This window comes from Lathamus discolor, chromosome 2 (assembly GCF_037157495.1).
Source record: "Lathamus discolor isolate bLatDis1 chromosome 2, bLatDis1.hap1, whole genome shotgun sequence".
Lineage (NCBI taxonomy): Eukaryota > Metazoa > Chordata > Aves > Psittaciformes > Psittacidae > Lathamus > Lathamus discolor.
Window position 1 is genome coordinate 135,826,526 of NC_088885.1, and position 24,908 is coordinate 135,851,433.

Below are 24,908 nucleotides of genomic sequence, written 5' to 3' on the forward strand. Positions count from 1 at the left end.
ACACAACTGGGTTTTGGGCATATGTGTGTGCATTGAAATAGTTCTGTGCACCTCAGTAATACTATTGCTTGGCTATAAAAATCAAAGTTGCCTCTAGCCATGTACAGTTTTGAGCTCATACTGCACATATGACAGTAAGAATAGCATATCATTATTCTATATAGCACTATTCCAGGCTTTGTGTGATTCTAGCCAGCAGAATATGTAAAACTAAAGATTTATATTGTTTTAACATCTCTTTAGATAGCTATTTCAAGAATGGTTAAATATGAGGGAAAAAAGCTCACCAATCCCTCAACAAACAAACTTAACAAATAAATAAAAAATAAAAACACTACTCCAATACATATGTTGTTCTAATCATGATTCATTTGATTCTGTTTCATCATGGAAAGAGAAATAAGGGAAACAAATTTGTCTATAAATGGGCTTTTGAGGAAAGGAAATAACCAAGAACATATAAAGAATATATTCCAGAGGAAGCCTTAAAAGATGTGCAGACTTGACTCCTCAGAAGGGAGAGGCGATTTGCTTTGTGGCTAAGGCACAGTCCAAAATGTCAGTCTATATCCCTAGTTGGATCACTAAGACTGTGTGACATTAGGAAGTTAAACATTTCCAGTATAACCTTGGCCTTATTAAAATCAACAGCAGAATTCCCATTAATTCAACATTACTGAGACCTTCTGTGCCTCAGCTGTCCCATGGTTTATCAGCATCTGAAACCAGGCACCACAGCCCCTTCCTAGCACACACAAACAACACACAGATAAACTTAGCAGAAGTGACATTGTGTCAAATACCAGAAAGCACATAGTTAACTTGCTCATCTCAGTGAAATCGCAGGTGCCTCTGAGCAACCTAGAGCATTAATTATTATTGTCCTGTTGAAGTACCCAGTCTCTGATTCTACAGATAAGGACCAAGAGGAGCTCATCACGGTGCAGCTGGAGACCTTGCACTCCAAGTGTAAGGCAGGAGACAGTGATTGACTGTAGAGAGGAGAAATGGCAAAAACATAAGCCTGACCAATGTGCTAAGCAGACTTTCCGGCTAAGTGCTGCTAATTTTTTTGGACACCATGCACACACTAATTTTAGCGAAGGCTTTAGAGCTGCTTCATGAATGGTGATGGGGATAACTTTGTGAGCAGAGAAGACAGGAGGCGAAGGATGCACACACACCACTTGTTTGTAAGGACATAGATTGGAGCTACCTGCAACCGGCCAAAGCCCAAAGCTCCTCCAGAAATAATGAAATATCAATGAATAACAGCAAATAAAACTCTCTGAAATATTTATTTACCTCTGATATAATGACAGATATAGCTATAGCATGGTAAAGCAGTCAACATGTTTGAGCACATGATGGCCTCTGTATTCTGTTTGTATGAAGTCTGTAAGAGAAACTCATGAACATCCAGAAAAGGTCTGAAAGCTTTGGGGGTGACTGATTTAAAAGAAAAAAGAAGACCAGGAAGACAGTGGTTAATTGACCTTTATTGTGCCTTCTGGTTCACTTAGAAATGAAAATTAAATTAACATGATAATTCAGTCCTACTGTGTTAAGACTGCTACAAACCCATTAAATTTTATGGCCACTGATTTAACATTTTTTTCTATTAACTGGGTTTAATTTTCAGTATTGTCATGCAGGTTCTGAAAAGTGGTAGCTTGGAAGAACCTGGGTGGATGAACCACTGTGTAGCTGCTTTGTGCCAGTAGCTCAGTAACTGGAAACCATGAACCCAGCCTCTCACAGGCGTATGCTGATTCTGGCACCAACCCTATGCAAAACGCAGGGAAGTACTGAGGCATGCATGGGCTGCCATCATTTCCAAAGTGAAGCTAAGCCTGCCTGGCATTCAGCACCCTCAGTTTAGCATCAAGGAAAACTTAATTCTTCGGCTCATGTTTGGTGTGTCAGCTTGCTCATCCCTTCCATCTTCTGGAGAAGAAAATACAGCCCGCTACTTCTTCCGCAAGAAAAAGTGATGTCCATTTCATAAGCCCTAATCTTGCAGTTTACTCCTTGTAGGTATATAGAGGTACCTGCACAAAGCTTGAATTTTTGCTATTCCTTTCTTTTTGATTATTGTATTTAAATAATTCTTATGTATTTACAACAATTAAGTAATCAACTTTAAAGCAGAGCTGGTTGGAAATCTTTTATGAATTTCCATACTACAACCCCAGAAGTGTAGATTAAAAAAGAAAACCCATACAACTAAGTTAAGGAAAGGTTTCTTGGGCCTGCTGAATGGCAGTGAAAAACCTAGAAATGGAAGGGTAGCCTTCCAAAGGGTAGTTACGAAAAAGAGTGATGTTATTCTATGCAGATTGTTATGAATATTTTTTCCCACCCTAAAAGACAGAGAGCTGTGTTGCCACATTTTTGCATAATAATCTTTTCTGGAGGCTGATAGTACTCTTAACATAATATTTTTCTTCCTGTGAAGTAAGATATAATTGGAAGGAGAATGTCATTTATATAACACTTTTCTTCCTGACTTACTATTTGTTTTTATACACATATTCTTTCTTGAACAACTGAAGCCAAATTCATAATACGAGCATTCTGTTTACTGTACATTTTCCCATGGTGCGATGGTTACTCCTCACTAATTTCTCATAGTAAAATGCTCACTTGCACACAAAAGAAACTTTAGTAATGTAAACACGTATGGAAAGCAGCCTGTACAGTTCATAGGAATATATTACCAACAAAATCCCACACCAACAAGTGACATCAATCTGTCCTTCCTTTTCTCTCCCTTCCTTCCATCCTTCCTTCCTGCTTTTTTCCCTCCCTCCCTTCCTTTCTTTCTTCCTTCCTTCCTCCCTCGCTTCCTTCCTTATGTTCTTCCTTCCTTCCTTCCAACTGAACCTAGAAATATGCACCAAACTCCCCACATACCAACAATGTTCTGATACGACATTTGGCTCTTTAACCTGCCAGAGCTGGCAGCAAATAAGGGAATAAAACTGTTTCCTACTATTGTTGGCAATAAATGCCTGTCTGTGTTAATTACATTTTACGTTGGTACTCATCATTCAGTCAACACCGCCTGCTTTGCAACTTCTTTACAAGTGACTAAACCCCAACAGCATTGCTGTTGATGGCAAGCCATGGTGAAGCATAAATGCTGGGAGCAGCAGCATTCCAGGACCAGCCAAGGCCATCCACAGTGCAGAGGGCTGTCCTATTTCCCATAGTAGCTACACACACTTCAGGGTTGCTATCAGGTCGGAATTCAGCCTAGTGAGTTAGCTTTAATCTTGTATTTTACTTTGCCTCTTGTCCAAAACTTTCAAATAGAAATGCTGTAAAGGATTGTCAAATGACAAATAACAATAACAATGGAAAAAGTAATGCTCTATAAACAAAGGGGAAAAAATATTTTCAATTAATGCTAGAAGCAAGGTCTGGAGAAACACCAAGAAAGTGTTTCCAGAAAGGTGAACTATCAGAATATGATAGTAGAGAAGATGATAAATTAAAATAGACAGGCTTGGAAACAAAGGATTGAATAGCGAGCAGGGCCCTGAGCAGAATATGAATGGCTAAAACCTGCATAAAGAAAGGTGTGAGTATTTTCTATCCACTGTTCACCAGGAAACTCAGACATGTATAAGGTTTATTTATCTTTTCCAGACCTGATTTCACCAAGTTTTCAGCATAGTAGTTTCTAATTTGGTTTTCAAACAATTTAGAGTGGCTTTTTCCACTTTCCTGGCATGGCATGCAAATATATATTCACATAATCGAATTCCGTACCTTCTATCACATGCTGTCCTGTATATATATGTGTGTGTGTATATACACCATTATCTCTAGAAAATGAGTGCATGTGGTTTTGTTGTTGTTGTAGAAGATTCATCAATCCTAGTCAAGGCTGTTTCAGACTTGAGACCAGTTTTACTCCTGTGTATGCAGAACAGTGCAAATTCATCTCCTTTCCCTGTCCCTGACCCATGGCTGACAGAATGGCTGTATCAGTGCAGAGCAGACAATGGTATCCACTCCTACGATGCTTCATTATTCTGTCTGGGAGCAGAATCTTTTGCTTTCACCATCATAGTCAGAATAGGAAAAGCAGGACCACATCCAGGCAACTTCAGGTTATGCTGAACAAAAGGTTTCCCTCTCTAAAATAAGGGTCAGAACCCAAATAATCCATTACCTAGGGGTGACAGAAATCTTTCTATTACTTTATTTCATATGAAAAGGTGTAATTTTTTATTTGAATACATAATCACAGGGAATGTTTACTCCTGATTGAAATTTGGAAAGTTTTACTGAACAACTCCAAATCCTGTAAGCTAAGAGGTTTTAAAGGTTTGGGATTCGAGGAAGGAGCTGTACAAAACCTTTTTTTGGTAATGAGTACAGTAACTTTCCTGCTAGGTCTGATTTCTACTGAGGGCTAAGACATCTACAATGAAGCTGCACGATGAGCTGTAAACCTCCATAATGATGGTTCCCTGGGACAACGCAGTGGTTAAGGGAAAAGCCTGGGTGAATCCAAACAAGATCTACCACAGGAGGTGCCCAGAGGGAAAAGGTGAATAAAAGAGGATGGAGGAGGAAAGAAGGGGAAGAACAGAGGACAGGAAGCGCCTGTATCCATGAAGCATTCGGGTCATCCTGGTTTCCCCCGCAGCACTGCTCTCAGGAAACAGAAAAGAAAGACTTTGCATCCTAACCTGCTTCACAAACCTGTGGATGAGCCAATGTTAATACGGGGACAAGAATTTGGTCCCAAAACTTGCATGTCTTTTATCAGGACTACGTGATTTTATTGGTTTTATGTCTTTGTGTTTTACTGGGTTTGTGGGTTTAAATCAAACAATTAACAACAGAATGTGGTTTCTATTTGTGGTTTCCTTCCAACATCTATTGCAAAACGTTACAATGACACCATTCCCTGTGTATCCCAATTATTGCTGCAGATGTACATCTGAACACAATCAGCTTATAAAGCCCTGCTGTTCATGTCTAAAACCAAAGACCAGAAAACAGGCTCTAAAGTGTTTAAGATTAGAAAAAAAATAAAATAAAATGGAATGCAAAGGGAGGGAGAGAAACCTCTGAGACAGATTTCTTTTTAAATTCAGTCCAGATTGGTGCTGCCCAAAAGCTGTTCTCAACAGCTCATAGCTCTACTGTAGCCTTCGTGATAACAGTTGGTGGTCTCAGTCACATCTTTGGAGTGCTGTTTTTTGCAGTATGCTTCCCTTTTCCTGCAGGAAGGTCACAAGGAGCCTCAGCAGGAAGGCAGAGGGGCCCAGGCCCCACAGCAGCTCCTCCAGGCTCTGCCCCCTAACAGAGATGCCCAAGAGAGGAGTGGGAGCTGTTTCCTGGTGGCAGATGGGCAGAGGAGACCCTTGGGCTGTGTGGATGGAGGATACATGGGACATGCAGATTTGCATCATACTCCCCAACACCTCATTCATGGGACACTCCAGGTCCCATGCACTTCTGCTATGCAGGCAAAGGTGGGTGCTCAGCCTGTGGTAACCTGCCTCTTCCCTGGGCTTTCTGGCACTGTGCTCTTCCAGTCTGAACCATTGCCTCATTTCGTGGGCCCACAGTCATCGCAGGAAGGCATGCAGTGATATGAATGACTGAAAAATGAATTAACATTAAAACAGGAACCAGCAATTCTTTTAATTACTTGTTCTCATGACTGAATTTTCATTGCAAGCTTGCGCAACCCAATTATTTCAGTGAGAACACCGCTGCTTTGTTTCATAAAGGAGCTCTCAGGCAAAGATGTGGCAGTGTACTTTGAGCAAATATCAGATCAATACTCACCTTTTTCCAGACTCAGATTGATTAATATCTATGACATACTAACTGTATAATGAGCATGGTACAATTAATCCTCCCTGTGCAACAGAAATAACCCATTAACTGGAGCAAAAAAAAATGCAGTGTGTCAACACCGATCAAATGCTTAGCAAGAAGAAAACTGCTGAGCTTGAGCTTGAATTCAACTCTGAAACCCAAATCTAGCAAGACAGTAAACAACCTGGAGTATCCATTTGCATTGTGTAACCTCACTGAGGCCAGCAAAGTCCCGTGGCTGGTTTTGGGGCTGCATCAGCAGCATTTCATCCTCACTATATCACAGTTGCCTTGTCTGATGCTGACTGGGGAAAGGGAATTTCTCTGGGGGATCTTTCTGGTTTTCAATATAGAAGATGTGTGAGAAATTCACCTTTCCAGTGGGCACATTATTGAGTTTTTGATATAGGTCAAAATATCCTGCAAGTCTGTTTGTTAACTTAGTCGGTTTAGGGTTATATTCTAATTTTACTGAAGCAATGAATGCTGCTCTTCAAATTCAGAGAATATAGTAAGTTTCAACTCTACAGTCCCAGTGTCATAACCTAGGAAGAAAGACTGAAAATCACAGAATCATAGAATAGTTTGGGTCAGAAGGGACCTTTAAAGGTCATCTAGTCCAACCCCCCTGCAATGAGCAAGGACACCTTCATAGAATCATAGAATCATAGAATAGTTAGGGTTGGAAAGGACCTCAAGATCATCTAGTTCCAACCCCCTTGCTATGGGCAGGGACACCTCACACTAAACCATCCCACCCAAGGCTTCATCCAACCTGGCCTTGAATCTTCAAGATTCTTAGATCAGGTTGCTCAGAGCAATATTTCCAGGCATGAGACATCTACCACCTCTCTGGGCGACCTGTTCCAGTGTTTCACTTCCCTCATAAAAAAAAATTCTTTCTTATATCTAGTCTGAATCTACCCTCTTTTAATTTAAAACCATTACCCTTTGTCCTATCAAAATCATATCCAGCAGGACAAAGACACAGAAGAAAATGATCATGACATTTTGCCTTCCACAGCCAGCCAGCCATAGGAAAACATGGGTAAAAATGCAGTCTGGTGTCGAGCAGGGGTTTTCAGAGAGCAAAAGCCTCCTGGCACCCAGCCACACTGCCCAGGTCTGGCACAGAAGTGCACCATGGTGAGGGCAGTTGCTACTGCAGGCAGGTCCTGCTTGCTTCAAGAAGCTGGACACCCACAGTTTGCCCCTTCCAAACACATCATCATTGCCAGCTACAGACTAACAGCTGACATTACTGGCCTCATCAACTGTACATATGTTAGTAGATTATAATAGTACTATTATTTTTAATGAAGATGATACTTTTACTTGTAATAATACTGGTAAAAATAAGGTTTAAAAGTGGGAAAGAACAGGGAACACAGCTACCACAGCTTAAGCCTGTGTGGATCAGAGTTGAAGCGTTCCTTATTTTGCCTGTAACCATATTACGGTATACAAACTACTTTGGAAAAAAAAGGTGCAGCTTGGTTGCTATGACTGACCATTGCCATATGGACCATAGGCTCTTGACATCTGTGATGTCTCTTTCTGCAGCTACAGGTTGCTCAATGAGAGAAGACAAAAATACAGAAGACTGAAGACTGAAAGCCCTGAGTTCTCACCGTCTGGGAGCGAAGTCTTACTCTAAGAAAGCAAAAGGATCGTGAGAACACTGTCAAGCCTGACCTCAGAAGTGTGGTATTCAGCATCCCTCCCAACAGCTGCCTGCCAAGACTGAATTTCACTCTCGGTGGAGGCAGCAATCAAAGGCAAAAAATGGGGAAAACACAAAAGTGAGGGAAATATTAATATCTCCAGGTACTGGCGTCCATTTTATGGCTGCTTCCTGAGCCAAACACAAACTACACAAGCAACATGAGCAGAGCCACAGGCAAAGAATTACAGAAACCTGGTGCAAGCGTAACAAAAGCAGAAAAACTGCTTCCAAGCCCATAGGAGTCAGAGGCGATTTCATTCACATTGTATCTCTTAGAAGATAAAAAGCTATTTTGAACCATGTTTTAATATGTTTATCAAAGGAAAGATAGAAATCCAACAATAACATCCCAAATTTCTCACAGATGGAAAATGGGAATCAAAGGGGTTTGCACAGAAATCTGGTGAAGTCAGGTTTTGTTTAGACAGTAATTCCTGCAAAGAATAAAACCACTTTCCCCTCATATTAACTTGGATTGAGCTCTAGATGTTGGAAGCCATCTGTCCTCGCAAACTCAATGCAGACAGAAAACAATCCTGACTGACTCAAACCAGAAATGCATGGTTATTTCAGTACCCATTGATGAAAACAGTGTCGAGGTCAAATCATGCCAAGACTGTTTCACGACAAAATGGCGACACCCCATGTAGGCATTTGTAGGAGTGTGGCTGACAAAGTACAGATGGATTTAAAATATAAGGTTGTGTGAAAGTCATATTTTATATCAAAATTTATCTAATACTGCTCAGAAGGGTGTGCAGAGGACCAAGAGAGGTGAATCCCTCGCTGATGCAGGGAGTGGTAGTGACCAGTACAGCAATGGTGATAATGCCTCATCATCTCTCAGGTGGGAAGCAAAATCAGTGCCTACTAGGAGAAATAGTCCGTCTGTCTTCTCAAAAATCAGTCTGGGGGAGAAGGTGGAGAATCACCCTAACCCCACTAATAGACTAAAGAGCAATGTCGCAGATGAGGGGATGAGGCACCTCACTGTTAAAAATACAGATCTCAAGTTGCAAATTCATCAACATTCAGCTTTCCAGCCTATTAACATGTAGTATTTTGCCTCAGAATAATGTACTGAAGGGGGAAAAGAACAGCTGTGGATTCAAAAAGCCAAGTCTTTACTTTGTAATAGTTCATCTGGCCAGGGTCTTGCCATGTGATGAGAAAATGAACATGAGCCGGCTTCAGTGTGCGCTCGCAGCCCAGAAAGCCAACCGTATCCTGTGCTGCATCAAAAGGAGCGTGACCAGCAGGGCGAAGGAGGTGATCCTGCCCCTCTACTGTGCTCTTGTGAGACCTCACCTGGAGTATTGTGTGCAGTTCTGGTGTCCTCAACATAAAAAGGACATGGAACTGCTGGAACAAGCCCAGAGGAGGGCCACGAGGATGATCAGGGGACTGGAGCACCTCCCGTATGAAGACAGGCTGAGGAAGTTGGGGCTGTTCAGCCTGGAGAAGAGAAGGCTGCGTGGGGACCTAATAGCAGCCTTCCTGTATCCGAAGGGGAGCTGTAGGGATGCTGGGGACGGACTCTTTGTCAGGGACTGTAGTGACAGGAGAAGGGGTAACGGGTTCAAACTTAAACAGGGGAAGTTTAGATTGGATATAAGGAGGAAATTCTTTACTGTGAGGGTGGTGAGGCACTGGAATAGGTTGCCCAAGGAAGCTGCAAATGCTCCATCCCTGGCAGTGTTCAAGGCCAGGCTGGACAGAGCCTTGGGTGACATGGTTTAGTGTGCAGTTTCCCTGCCCATGGCAGGGGGTTGGAACTAGATAATCTTAATGTCCTTTCCAACCCTAACTATTCTATGATTCCGTGATTCTATTTGTGAGAGACAAGGCTCCCTAATGTCTTGGCTGTCCCTGGGGGATCCGATTGAGCTAATTTGAGACAGAAATAAGGTAAGATTGTTCAACAAACACAAAATATTTTATTTTGGGGGGAGGGTAACCAACAACCAAACACAATCTTTTTATTTAATTTATATTTTTGCATTTAAAATAATTTTGAAGAAATTGCTGAATATTGATTCTCTGGGATACGGGAGGGCAGAAGGGAAATGAGGGAGAGAGAGAATAGGTTCATTGGATATGGTGCTTGGAGGGGAAGTCAGGAGAGAAAATCATTGCGGGGAACTGACAGATTTGCTGAAATCTCTGCTAGCTTGCTAGATGAATCAGACCACAGAATATTGAATTAAGTAAGATTTATGACTGGGAATTTGAGGAAGTTACCTGTGATACAAAATACGTTATGTGAATGAGATCTCTTCTGTTCTATTGACAGAAGCATATAATGAGCCAGGAGCCAAGTCCCCTCTGCATTACCTTGCTTGAGATGATCTGTTTGACTGACAGCTGAGCTGGAGCGAGTCAGCCACAGGGAAAACAAGGGCAGCATGCTCTCAGGAGGTACAGGCAGTCTTCTGTGTGAAACTTCCTGAAACTTAGAAAGGTGGGGAAAAAAAGTGAAACAAATACAAACTCCCCTTCTCCCCTTCCATCATTAAACTGACATACAAGGGCATACACACATGCAGAGGAGCCTCTGAGCCTTTCAAGGGAGGGCTGGAGCAAAGGTCAGAGTCCACATTTATTTACCCAGCATCTGCTATGAGAAATACAAAAAGGCTACATTGGTATCTGGCAGCATGAAGAGCCATCAAGCTACTGTTTTCATACCCTGGCTTCCAAGATAGACTGGGGTAATAAATATTGCCCCTGTATTGCATCAACTGGTAAGGTTGGTTGCTCTAAAAAGCTAGCCAGAAATGACACCTATGTAGGGCAATCTGCAGGCGACACAAAGGTGTCACAGCTGCCTCTACAGCACCTTTTCCAAACCCCTTCCCTGCACAGAGGCATGTGCCATGTTCAGAGCAGAGCACAGAACTCCTCTGCCCCACGCCAAGTAGCCTCACAGCAGGCAAGAGCACAAGGAGCCCATGGAGATACCACTCCTGGTCTGCATCCTGCACTTGCCAGCAAGCAGCATGGCTTGGCCAACAATATGCTGTGGTTTTCATCAATCAGAACAATTTACAGCAGCATAATTATTATCTCGTTATACAAGGGGGTTTCATCACTGGCCACAGGGACTGGACATGAACAAAGAGCTCTGTCTTGCTTACACCGGCACTTGTGCCATCTTTACATTAAGTTGCAGAGGAATGAGTCAGCTCCCTAAGCTCTCACCTGCACGTGCAGGATGCAGAGGGCTACCTACTTGCTTTGCAATGCAAGCAGAAGCCAGTCCAGGTGCTTCCACAGATTTATAAGCCCAGAGTTTCATTCAAAGGCTGCACAGGATCCGGCAAGACACTGGACAGCCTGCTGACACCTTTCATGTTAACTTATGAAACCATAGAATCACAGAATAGTTTGGGTTGGAAGGGACCTTCAAAGGTCATATAGCCAACCCTCCTGCAATGAGCAAGGACATCTTCAACTAGATCAGGTTGCAACGACCTCTCCTTGCAAAATATTTAGAATTATAAAACTGCTTACCTAGACATTCAAATGTTATGGCTGTCAGGTAGAAAGTGTCTCAATGTTTTATACAATAACAAAATTAACCCAATTTCCCCCTTGAAATGATATTTCTGTTACACAGCCTTTTCAAAAACTGCTTAGCAAATATCTGTGAAATTGTTTTCTATAATATGACATACATAATGACACTGTGTTTCTCTCTGGGCAAACGCAGGATGTTACCATGAGCAAATACTAACAATGCACAGATGTGAACATTGCAGAAAAAATCAGTGCTGTCCCATACCAGAAAAAACCTCCACGTTAAATACTCTGGTCTTCATAAATCTTATGGGGCTTATGCATTGCTGCCATTGGAAAAACAACATACTGAATGGTGCATTTTGAGGCAGGATGAGTTTAGTAAGTCTACCTAACTTAGCTTAACTTCACCGTATGCTGATATGGAGCCCTGTATCTGTCACCTGAATGTTATGACATGCATTAGTGCTGGTGTAACAAGGCAGGCAAAAAAGAAGGAAATGTGTTTTAAGCACAAAGTGAAAGATGCTTTCCTGATTTATTATGTTGTATTCAACATATCTCGCTACAAGAAATGTCACACACTCTTATTTAAAATATATATATTTATTCAATTGTTTTTGTTTTCTTCAGGAAAGTGTAAACACATTGTACCCTACTATATTATGTTTTTAAAAGGTGACCTATACTTTCCATTTCAAATGCGGTTTCTTTAATGAAAATATTGTAATGTCAGTCCATGCAAAGCAAAAGCATATTAATATGCGTTTACATCTGTCTCATATTAATATTCATGCCTGAATCCACATCCCTACACAAAGCCAATTTTCTGACCATCTGTGTGATGGCTTGTGGATGCAATGAATAAATTTTATTTGTGAGGGGAGTGATAAATCATGTATCTTCAGTTTTTCACCCACAATCTCTCCTCTTAGGTGCTAAAATGTTTTCATTGTGATTAAGAATTTTTAAGTAAAGCAAATTGATTAACTCCTTAGCACATCATGTAGCTTCGTATGTCAGGTGAAAATCCACAAAAACCATTCAAGGGAGAGTTACAAGAGTGAGAAAATGGTACTGCAGTTTTAGGAGTTCTAATTCTTTGCTTCTTGAATTATTCCTGTCTTAGAATCACACTCAGTGTGATAGTATAGGCTAAATTTCTCACACTGATGCTGTGGAGTAGCCTAGTCTGTAAACAGCCTGACTGCTTGCAGCAGGCTTGTCTTTAGAGTTAAATGCTATGAAAAGTAAAATGATTGTAACCTAAACTTCAGTAAACACTGTTTCACGTGGTTTTGTTAGTGCTAAGGCTGGCAAAGTGACTGGTTGGGTATCAGTCACAAAAAAAAATGATTCCTAAAGCACCAACTCTACATCAGCTTCTGAGCTTCCAGAGGACAAACTCACTCTGACTTTCTCTGCAAAACAAGTCTGCTCCTAAATTTCCAACGGATAAATTTGGACCTCAGTCACACCAATGTCCACCCTGAGTAAAGCTGATGGTAGTGAGAACAGCTTTGTATCACAGCTTTGTATCAGAGGGTTATTCTCAGACAGCTCATAATGCAAGTGTAATACAGCCCAAAAACTCAACTACACAAAGCCAAGTGCAATAACTTACATTTGTAGAGTGCAGGTTAAAAAGATAAAATTCTCCGCTAAACTTGGGACCCAGGCAGCCGTGAGCCTGTGAGGGCCATTAAAAAGACTTGCTTCCCAGGGCTGTCTAGCCCCAGCCACACTTTTTAAGCAATTATCTTCATGCAGACCCCCCGACACAGACATTTTCTCTTACTCAGAAGCACAAGGTCTGAACAGACTCATTCCTACATTGCGTCTAAGCACTGCTGTAATACAAGAGGTACTCTGGCTTCCTGTCCATCAGGCAAACAGACCCCACCTAATGCACAGCAGCAGCGCTGGGTTCCTCCCTAAACAACAGCCCTGGGCACATTCACTGGAAAATGTGCTGGGGTAAAAAGTGCCAGCACCAATCACCTTAGGCATGGTTAAAGCATTCGACTGAATAGCAAAAGACTTGTGTTTGTGTCTTTTTCAGTCTGCAGTATTCAAACCATGGCTGCTGCCACCCCAAGGGAATTCCCTGTCCTTCTGGCTGCTGACTAGTCTTCATCTATTTCATTTGAATCAGGTCCTCTGAAGGACACACATGAACACCCAAATTCCAAAATTAAAACCTGGTTTTGCCAATACTAGACTACATTATTTCCTCTAACATCTGCAGTGAAGTCACTTTAATACCAGTTAACCGTAGTTACAATGACACTGTTTGGCCTGGGATACCAAGTTCTTTCCTGGAAGCTGGACTTTGCACATCTTTGTAGATACAGATTATGGAACCAACAAATTGAGGAGAGATTATTCTTTCCTCTTTCCAATGTAGGTCAAATCATGTCAGCAGCAAATAACCTACTTCTACCTTGACAATTGAGCCGTAGGTAGTTTTAACATTATTGTGCACTGAACTGGAATCTGAAAAAGGAATTGTGAATGAGCTTCACACTTCATCAGCATAATTTGTAAGAAATTACTTGTAGTTCAAATAAAAACAGCTGGTAAAAAAGAAGCTCAAATAACATTATAGAAAATAAGCAAGGTAGATGGTCAATTATTATTTACAGGAAACCAGTTTTGTGGGGAAACCCTGGCTGGTAATATATTTACATCTAATATCCTATTGCCTTAGTAAATTGTGTTCTATTTACAACTCTTCGTAATGGGAAAACAGGACTTTCCAAGTGACTGCCAAATCCAGAGGTCTGAATCCTCATTCCTTTGTTCCTCCATTGTTCTGCACAAGTGCGACCAAGTGGGAGGTGGCACCTCTCATCATGACCTTGCTAGTCAGGGCCAGTAGTGGTCCTGAAAGATATTGCTATTCTCGCAAGTGTCGAGGGACCTATGAGAAACGAGCTAAATTTCATCGAAGTTCCCAGTGGAAAGCATCTGTATTACAGATACTGCCAGGAAAACTAATTGGTTTCCATGACTAACGAAATTCATATGGAAATATTGATCAAAATGCTCCCTTTAGGTTTACACTTAAAGCATGTAAATAAATATATTTAATATAAATATATCTAATATTTTATATTGATTCCTAATCAGTTTTAAAGCAAATAAGTTTTAAATCAAACGGATACATATACCTTTCACCCACTTGGAAAAACAAAACCCATTTCAAAACTGTTTTTCACTTCTCTTATTAGTTTCTTTAATTGCTCATATCTGCTGAGACACATGGAAAATTTCTCATCCACGAAAACAGCAAGGGCAATAAAACTCCTGACGTTCACAGGGGCTACTCACATGCCAGAAGATATGAATGTTTATAGATGCTTTGTTAGGCTGCAGCCTGAATTATTATTGTCACTTTTAACATTGTAATTGGCCAGCGTAAAGGCTGTGTGTGCACAGAGAGAGCAGAATGTGCCCATCAGAGGGAACAAAAAATAAACATGCCTTGCCTAGTTTTCTGTAGCTTCACCCACTTCAACTAATGGGACGATCAGCAAGGAATTGTAGAAAGGCAGAAATCTGTCATCAGGCTCCCCAAATCAAACCTAAAGGGTAATTTTCAAAGTCTCTGCAAATCCACTGTAAGGGTGCTGAAAGCAGATAAAATCTGCAGCACCACCATGGAACAATCTCCTGGTACCAATGCGCTTCCAGAGGTCCCAGGACTTTATTCATCTCCAACAGTAGTTCCCCCGTCATCCTTTGTCTACAGCCCACAAAGAAAACAAGTAGCAGTAGCCTTGTATGTTCTAAGCTTCAAAAGATCATTTGTGTCCAAACACGAATAAAAGAATTATAACATTTCCAGGAATGCCAACACAAGAGAGTTTTTTCCCTTCATGCTTTGGGCAAAAGATATATACACACTGTTATCTCTTCCAAGGCCCTTTCAACACTTCCAACACCTCTCAGTGAGACTAATTACAAGGCAAACAAAGAAGCTGGTGTTAGAACAGAAATTCAAGCCCAGTTCAGAGAACTTGATTCCTTCATTCCTATTCCTAACACAAAGAAGGGACAAAGCGGGCAGTAAAGCCATGCTTGCACTTCAAACATGACATGTGTGCCTCGTTTGGTGTCAAAGCACACGGCAGTTCTTGTAAAGGCCACGTGTTGAAGTTCCCACTGCACGGAAAGCCAGGCACAGAAGGAGATGGTGGCTGGTGAGCTCCTGGCTGAGAGCCCCTTGGTCAGTGCGAACAAGCACAACCTCAAGACCACGCAACCCCATGGTCAGCGTCCTCTGGCACTATCACTTAGAGTCCAAGCTGCAGCCACAGAAGTGAAAAACAAGTGTGCGTTAGTAAAATAGCTCCTCTCAGGGCAATTGCGCGTCTTTCTAGTCCTTCTCCTCTCCAGTACCCTCGTAGGTTGTTACAGATTCCCCGGAGAATGAATTTTAATTTTAAAAGAGCCTCCAGTGGATAATGTGAAAAGAAAACTGTTCCCACAGGAGCTGCTGCACTTGCAGCAATAATATTCATCCTCAAGGCTGAAAATGCTGACAAGTTGAGCTAGGTGCTCTGTTTCAGCATGGGCTGCTATCTCCTGTCCAGTGTGATCAGTATCTATAAAGCTGCCCTAGGGACTGCAAAGACAGTTGAGGAGTTTAAAAGGCAGTTAGCTGAGATAAACTGCCAATTTAACTGACTCATTCCAAGTAAACTATGTTTGTTATGGGAAGGAGATTTTAAAGAGCAGCTGAGAATTTCTGGGTTCCCACCAAGATGACGCTGAATGAGTACACTGGAAGGATCATTGAGGGGAAGAGGAAGACCGAAGGGAGAACTCTCATTGGCTTTCATAGGCTCTGGTTCCAGTCTCCAGTACAGGATTCATTGTTAAAAAATAAGGTTTAACTGGAAGCTTTTTGGCAAAGCAGTTGGGAAACACTACTTCATCTACATAAAAACTCTTCATGGCATTTCTCTGAATCTCAGCAAAACTGCTAGCAAATCCTTTTCAGCGGAAGGATGTAATTTCTGGTCAAACTGAGAAAACGGATGTTGTCTCTGCACTTGCAACAGGGACACTGGGAATTGTGCAAAACAGCTTCCAGACCCGCTCTGCCTGACTCAGAAGAAAGACAAGCACTTAAAAGGGCCTCAGAGCTGAATTTTTCATGGCCCAGGAGTGGTTTCAGGGGTTGAGAGTCGCTCCTTGCCTTACCAACGATGTTTCAATCTCTATAAAGAAAAGCTGAATATTTGGAAGTGTGAAGTACTCCTTGAACCAATGGCCCCGTGGCTGAGGCGCCTGGCCCTGCAGATGGGTGAAGGTGGGCTTCTCCCAGCCAGGCACAGTGCCCTGAACACCTTTACAGGCACATACATATTTCTCTCTAATTTTACCAGAAGAAACAAAAACTTTCAAAAGTTTTCATCGCATCCAGCATAGAACAGCAAGCTCCTTTCATTGGCAGAGGTCTTGCAGGCCAAAGACTACCTAGGAGGTAACAGAAATGGGCTTCCCCTCTTACCTCCTGCTCCACCAGGAGATCCTGCCTCGGCATGTTTGCATCTTCTTTCCACCATGCTCTTTTAATTTCTCCGCTTTTCCTTCTTGCTATTTGATTTTTATATCAGCTCCAGTCCATAAAGGGGGAAGGGAAGGATGAACATCACCACTTCCTCTGGGCTACCACCAGCCAGACCTGCTGCAGAAAGGAGCCCTCTGACATCCTGCACCTCTATCACTGCTCTCTTCATCTCTAAGAGACCAGAGCTGAGCAGCACCCTCATCCTCCCTGTCCCATCTCTTCCCCTTGGTTCATGCAAGGAATTTGAATTTGACATTATATGCTGCTGCAACTTAGACATGGTTGGTGCTAAAATAACACTATTTCCAGGAGAAATAGCAGCTCATAGGGTTGACCTTGTTTCTACTGCTAAGAAAGGCAAACGTTCAGTTGGCCAGTCAAATAATAGTTCCAGGTGAAATACAGTCAAATACTAGATCAGGCAAAATACAGACTGGTGGACTTAGGCAAATTTAACTGCCAAAACATATAATTTTAAATGGAGAAGAGTGTGAAAAAAAATAATGCTGTCTCTCTATGCTCAAGCATGTAAATTGCAAGTCCTCTTCTATTAGAAATTCTGATTTCTCAGAACTCTCATCTTGCCTTTGCCAGTTTTTCTTTCTTCTAACCCATTATCAGTTTTCTCTTCCACCTCTCAGGCACACAGTTTCTGCTTGTGAGGAGTCTGTGCCAGCAGCCCAGTTTCTTTATCCTTAGTGCTATGTCAATTTGAGACCAGTCAGAAATTCTCAGATGGAAAGTTTCATCGCCATAAAATGTACAAAAATATTCTATATAAATGCACAGACCTCAAGAATCTTTCAAAACTGGCTTCTTATCTATATGGAGTCACCAAGACTTTTAGTAGTACTGTACCTAACTATGGCCACACCAAGATGTCCAATTATTTAAATAAAATATTTCTATTCTTCTTCAACAAAACCTTTCAGAATTTCCATTAGGTGGGAAACACTCCAATTCCCTCTTTGTACTCCCCAGACAAACCTAGCTATTTTTCCAGATTCTGGAATTTCTCAACCATGGCAAATACACTCAACACATCTGATCAACTAATTAACTCTTCCCTGCCTTGCCATCAGTCACAATTCTACAGCACTAAACTCACACTTGTGTCCAGGGAATTACATTTCACAAGTCTGCATTAAATCCATGAAAAAACTTTAAAACCATTAAAAGTCAGTCTGATACAGTTTGGGATGAGGATTCTCAACTGTGGAGCTCATTGTAGTTCTGGTTACTCACTGGACCAATGCCAACCTATGAAAAAGCAGAAAATCTAGTTTGTATCTACTGCTCCTCCAGATGATCACCCACAAAAAGTCCAATCAGCAAAATAAAGCTTATTTTTTAACTCACCATCAGAAAGGCCTGCACTTTGAGAAGGGCCTGGTTCTTCTGAGCAACAGCCTTGAAAGCCATATTTTAGTTTAGACATCCTTCATACCACTCCTCTAATTGCAAAATGATATTAATAAGAATCAGTCCTAGAACAAGAACACATCATTTTTATTAGTCAGTATAAATGACGTCCTTAGCACCCTGCTTCTAACACATCTTGGGTTTTCAGCTAATGTACACCAAAAGCTGCCACCCTAACGTTCAGCAATAACATCCCGAATAATCAAAGAAACTCATTTATCATTGAAACGTCATATCTCAAAACTGGCTGCCATATCATCTGGCACATTGAAATGATTGCATTATATTTAACCCCTTGATAACTCAGCTACCTAAATCATTTCCAAATTATATCTTCCCTTCTCCTAAGCTTTCATTAGACTGACAAATATCTGTGTCACTACGTAAGCTACAAGTTCCTTGGAACAAGTCTTCCTTGCAACGTTACTGCTAGCTGATGCCAGAAGCGGGATGAATGATTTGTTTGCTTTGTGAAACTGGCTTTCATTGTCCTGAATTCAACACTACCATCTCACTAATCCTGCGTTTAAATCTATGGACTCTAATGCACCCCTTTTTGGATCTCCTTACTGAAGTATCAAAGGCTTAGAAAGGCTAACAATAATTTCTCCATCTGTAGGGTTCAAAAAAAATGAGGATTAAAATCTTTGCAGTGGATAGGTTGTAAATTATGTATTTCTCTGGACATTACTATAAGTAATTCTACTTTACTTGGAGTGCTATGATCCAAAGTCTGAAAAAGATTAAAGGATTAATTTCTTTCTTGATTCATTATTGCACATTTTTTTCCTTTTTTCTTATGTTTCTACTCTGTTTATGTACTAAACATGTTTTATTCATGGATCCTTACATAATCGTCCATGACCATCTCACAAGATACATTCAAATACCTTAATGCTTCAAATATACATCTCATTTTATACTGTTTGGGATTACACAGACATTAACTGCACCATTTTCTTTTATTCTGACAGTATGGCATCAATACAGGTAAGAGTCTACGAGTTCAAATTTTGCAGCATAATACTCACTTTCCTGTTGCAAAATGTACAGATGCAGGACTTGGCTGATTGCTCTAGAAGGCTCTGTTTGGGACTGAGTTTTGCCCAGAGCCTTTTCACTTTTATTTCTTCCATATATCAGCAAAGTTAAAGGGGTTGAGAGAGGCAGGAGGAAATACTGGAAATTTACATCAGAATTTTCCAGGGATCGTATCTCACATTGGCAGCTTTTTGATCACACTACCAATTATGATCAGAATAAAAGTTATTTTTGCTTGGGTAAGAATGTGCAGTGCAGTTAGAACAGCATAAGATTCTGCTAATGCACTCATGCAAATGTATAGTCATGGCATACAATAAAACCTCTAATTAGTTCAGATATGACATTGCTTTCTATTCCACTTTACTATTAAAGTTAAGGGATGGTGTGTGCTTGTTTTGAATACATTAAACACTTTGTTCTGATTAGATTCTATGCACATTTCACAGAGGAAAATACATCTGCTCCATCAGTGATATAAAATGGGTATTTCCTCAGGGGTGTGTAAAGTGTGCATAAATCTCTGCATCTGCCTGCGATTTGCATAGATGTTGGTACATAGGTCACTTGTGCACTTAGTTTTCTTTGTGATCTGGGAGTAATGCTGGTTAGCTCTCAATGCTGTAATGAGATCATAGACATTTTTTGCTTACACATGTAGAGCTTTATTCTATTGTGCATAGGGCTCTGTGCTTTATTCCTGCTTTAGTCCAGCTGTTTTACATATTTAGATTGAAAATCTTACTTAGAATGGTATTACTGGCCACTGTTTATGCACACAGATTAGTTTCATCTTTCACGTTAAATTAACAATTCACATATTTTGTCCATCAAGTAATTGAAACAAGTCCGTATGTTGAAAACATTCATCACAGCTCACAGAAAAGCACCCTTTTGCATAGCCTATTGTCTCATATTAACTCACTTTTTTCTCAAGAAATTCCCCCTGCAGCAATCCCCACTGTAAGCCATTAGTTGAGCACATCTGCCCACTCTAATGACCACTCTAGTGTACACATACCTGACTGCCATCTAATTTAGACATCACCCATAGGACACTAATACTAATGTCTCCTGGGCCAGCTAAATCCTAGATTATTGACTAGCTACAGTTATCACTTCATTTGGTCTTTGGAGGTGAACCAAGTGCACCTGAGGTCATAAATAGGTCAAATGATTATACATCTTGCAGAGGAATCAAGTATTTTTGTTACCCTAATAAGAACCAAAAATATACTTTCTAATTTGTTTTGACAGTGAATCCAATTGCTCTGCCTTTATGCAATGTCCCCTTTGTGTAGCTACAAAAATGCAGCCAATTAGGCATAACATTCTTCTTCCATATGAGCATTAAGTTAAATAAATTGATGCCATTTAAAATTAACACCAAAAAAAAGGCAAGAAAATTGTTGGCATCAAATATCTGATAATCAATCTTTTATTCTATAAAGAAAAGAAAAAAGGAAGAAATCAGGGCTGCTATTTCTAATTAAAATAGTAAATAGAGATGTGATAAACAATGAGGGTTATGATTGCGGCCTATAAATACATCAGGGGGAGGTAAACACATGGAGAAAAAAGAGCTATTTAAGCTAAAGGAAAATGGTGGCATGAGAACAAATGGGGGTAAATTGTTCCTGAATATGTAAGACTGGATTTAGAACATTTTGAGCCTTTGGAAGAGTGGGTTTCTGAACAGCCCTCTAATATTGCATTGGGGTAAAAAAAAATACATAATTGGGGTAAATTGGAGCTCAATAAAAAAATCTTATAACCTTTTTTTCCACCCGAGAACAAGGGACTGAGCACAGTAATCCAGGATTTCCCTTTCAGTCCCAAATCTGTGAAACCCGTGTTTGTACACTAGGTCAGATTCAGATCTGTTGCAGAAAGCACAGCTCAAGAGGTATTTGTGCTACTGCATATTTTTATACTGAAAGAAAATCTACTTCTCTCTAGAAAAGCAGGGAATCTCCTTCTTCCCAAACCTAACAGAAAAATTTGAGTTAATGCCAGTTCTGAACTTGGCCTATTGAAGAGCAGATTCAGATGTTCACATTTATAATGGAAACTGCCCAGTACTGCACACTTTGGGGTAGATACTTAACTGTAGCAAGGAAATGTGAGAAAATTCAGGGTTTTTTTGATTCCGTGGATGCTTATATACATATTAGTATATATAACACAACCTCCATTCCAGAGGAAAAAATGAGGAAATGCATTAGGATGCAGCCTGGATTTCACCAGCTGCAGATTTATGACAGAAGATAAAATATGTGCTTAAGAAATAATTTCTTTTCATACAAAAAAGGGAGCAGTTGAACACATGAACAAATGCATGTGAGTGTCATGTAAATCAGCAAATCTACACAACAGCTGAGTGGGCTTGATCGTATACAGCTCAAACCCCAATTGCCTTCAATGCAAGCTTGGCATTTCCATGCAATGCTTACAAACAGATCCATGCCAATATATCTGCATCAAAAAATGTAAGTGGATACCATATTATAAGACAATATTTTGATAACAAAGTATAAAGATAAAAGAAAAATGTAACAACTGTCCAAATTTTTTGTTTGTTTCGGGGTAAGAAGCAGGTACATGGTTTTCTTTAACCAAGTTGCGACAAAACCCTGTCTTACAGCAAAAAGGTCAGTGCTACAAAATGGTGTGTTTCCTTTTTCAAGTGTGTTACTTTCACCTGATGTTATCAAATACTGTACTGAAGATTGTGTAGCATCCTAGCAAAGTACAGTCATTTACACACGTTTCTTTGTTAGATGCTTTTCATCGCATGAAGAGTCATCAGCGATCTGCCCCTCACCTGCCTTTGAAGCTGGGTGAACGCTGGCAGCTGCTGAAGTACCCACACAAGGGGGGATGAAGAAGGCAGTTCTTGTTCCTCTGATCCTCGGGAGAGCCTGAGAAGATGTGTTGAGACACACAGGAGCCACTCCAAATGTGCAAACCTCCCTTGTTCTCATCACACACACCAAGTACCACAATAAACGGGGAGTGATGAGGCTCTAAACAAAAAAGCAAAGAAAAAGAAAGGGAAAAAGAAGAGGAGTAATATTGTTACAAACAGCAGTGTCATCCCCAGAGCACCACTGCAGCTCAGAGAACTGTTGCTCTGGGAATGGCTCTGCTATTAGTACTAAAAATTAAGCAATCTCACTAGATGCGGCTAACAGTTTTTAAACTGTCAGTGTTTCATATACAGTATCTCTGCTTCCCAATTCCATTTCCTCATTAACAAAGCCAGAAAAAAATGACTGCAGTAATTAGTTCTCCTTCAGCTTTTTTTCTTTTCCCGTAATTACATTGGCTCCCCTCCCCCTGCCTCTATACATCAACAAATTTCACCAGCTTGAGGGGAAGAGTCACACAAGCCCTGGCTGAAGGATCAGCATCAGCGTCAGAGCAAGCACGAAGTCATTCCTTCTCCTACACAACAGAAGCACCAGCAACTGAAGCCTGTTCCTCAAACACTGGAACACGGACTGGAGCCCATGTAGTGGTTCAGCATCCCCAGACATTTGAACTGGTTTTGGCTGGGGAAGAGTTAATTTTCTTCATTGTGGTTGGTATGGGGCTGTGTTCTGGACTTGTGATGAAAATAGTGTTGATAGCACAAGGGTGCGTTTGCTATTGCTGAGCAGCACTTACACAGCATCAAGGGCTTTTCTGCTTCTCACCCCTACAGTGAGCAAGCTGGGGGTGTACAAGAAGCTAAGAGAGGACACAGCCGGGACAGCTGATCCCAACCAACCATCGGGATATCCCATCCCATATCACAACATGCTCAGCAGTAAAACTGAGGGGGTGGAGGTTGGCAGGGGCTGCTGTTGATCAGGGAATCACTCTATTGGTGGTGAGAAACTCTTTTCCTTTGCATCACTTATTTTTCTTGAGAATTTTTCCCTCTCTTGTTTTTTCCTTTTTTCTTTTCTTTTTTTTCTCTTTTCTTTTCTTTTTTCTTTTTTTTCTTTCTTTTTCTTTTCTTTTCTTTTCTTTTCTTTTCTTTTCTTTTCTTTTCTTTTCTTTTCTTTTCTTTTCTTTTCTTTTCTTTTCTTTTCTTTTCCTTTTTTCTTTTCCTTTTCTTCTTTTTTCTTGTTTTTCCTTTTCTTGTTTTTCCTTTTCCTTTTCCTTTCCTTTCCTTTCCTTTCCTTTCCTTTCCTTTCCTTTCCTTTCCTTTCCTTTCCTTTCCTTTCCTTTCCTTTCCTTCCCTTCCCTTCCCTTTTTCCTTTCCTTTCCTTTCCTTTCCCTTTCCTTTCTTCTCCTCTTCTTTCCTTTCCTCTTTCCTTTCCTCTCCTCTCCCTCCCATTCCCTTCCTTTCCCCTCCTCTCCTTTCCTTTCCTCTCCTCTCCTTTCCTCTCCTCTCCTTTCCTTTCCCCTCCTCTCCTTTCCCCTCCTCTCCTTTCCTTTCTCCCCCTCTCCTTTCCCCTCCTCTCCTTTCCTTTCTCCCCCTCTCCTTTCCCCTCCTCTCCTTTCCTTTCTCCTCCTCTCCTTCCCTTTCCCTCCTCTCTTTCCTTTCTTCTCTTCTTTCATCTTCTCTCCTTCCCTTTCCTTTCCTATTTCCATTTCCTTTTTTCTTTTTTTCTTTCTTCTTTTTTTATTTATTTATTTTTTTTAATTACTAACTGTTTATCTCAATCCACACGTTTTCTCACTTTTACCCTTCCAGTTCTCCCCCGAATCCCAGTCGGTGGACAAGTGAGTAAGCGGCTGTGCAGTGCATTGCTGCCTACTGCGGTTAGACCACACAACCATTCCCACGGCTTTCTCCCCCAGCCACACTCTGATGCTGCTGAGGACAACAGCCCAAGCCATGGCAATGGAAACTGTTGCAGGGGTTACATCCACAGCTCCATTGGCTCCTGCCTTCCTGCCCAGCTGCGGCAGCAGGTGTGCATGGGACAGCCACATACTTGCTGGCACATTTTATGCATGCGTACTCCAGGCTTGTTAAGGCTTTTGTTAACACCAAGGTGAAATAAGGATAATGCTCCTTCACCAGTGCTGTCCCCAGCCTTACTTTCCTTTCTTCCACCTGAACGACAAAAATGTTTGTTCTTCAGACACTTCTTTGCCACTCAGTATTTTACAGGGAAAGAAAGAGAGACGGAAGAAAATGTTATTGTTTAATTTACCTTACAATTACGGTAAGCACGTGCAAGGCGAAAGGCTGAGCAATGGCAGCAGTACAGCTGCAGCTGCCGCCTGCGCCACAGAGCCCCTGCTCAGCCTGCACTCACACAGCCTAGTGGTTTGACTTCAAAAAAAATCCCATTTAAATAACTATGTACAGGGAAAAATGTCCATTTGCACCTTACAATGCTAGATGTCATTTGATTCCACCAACTTGAGAGGTTTGCTGCATCACATGGACACTTATGCGATGGACCATCCATCTCTCTCACTAACAGATACACTTGATGTTCACCTGCAAATCCCCATCTCACCTTTCTGGAGTAAATGAATAGCATTAAGATACAGGTATATCCCAGAATTATTAGAAAGTCAAAAAACTGAACTAGTGAGATGAGGCCTGGGTATAGAAGTCTTTGGTGCTATTTCACTCAGCAAGTTTGCTGATGACACAAAACTGGGAGGAGTGGCTGACACACCAGAGGACTGTGCTGCCATTCAGCGAGACCTGGACAGGCTGGAGAGTTGGGCGGGGAGAAACTTGATGAAATTTAACAAGGGCAAGTGTAGAGTCTTGCATCTGGGGAAGAACAACCCCATGTACCAGTACAGGTTGGG

At 41.2% G+C, this 24,908-nt stretch overlaps 1 long non-coding RNA gene across 1 annotated transcript; it reads right to left on the reverse strand.

Annotated features, from left to right (window-relative positions):
* Positions 1 to 16,643: 16,643 nt before the first annotated feature.
* Positions 16,644 to 23,072, reverse strand: LOC136008816 (uncharacterized). Its single transcript, XR_010610249.1, has 3 exons — positions 21,964 to 23,072; positions 18,036 to 18,163; positions 16,644 to 17,936 (listed from the first exon to the last, which is right to left on the reverse strand). It is a non-coding gene; the product is annotated as an uncharacterized LOC136008816 (long non-coding RNA).
* Between the last annotated feature and the right edge of the window lie 1,836 nt (positions 23,073 to 24,908).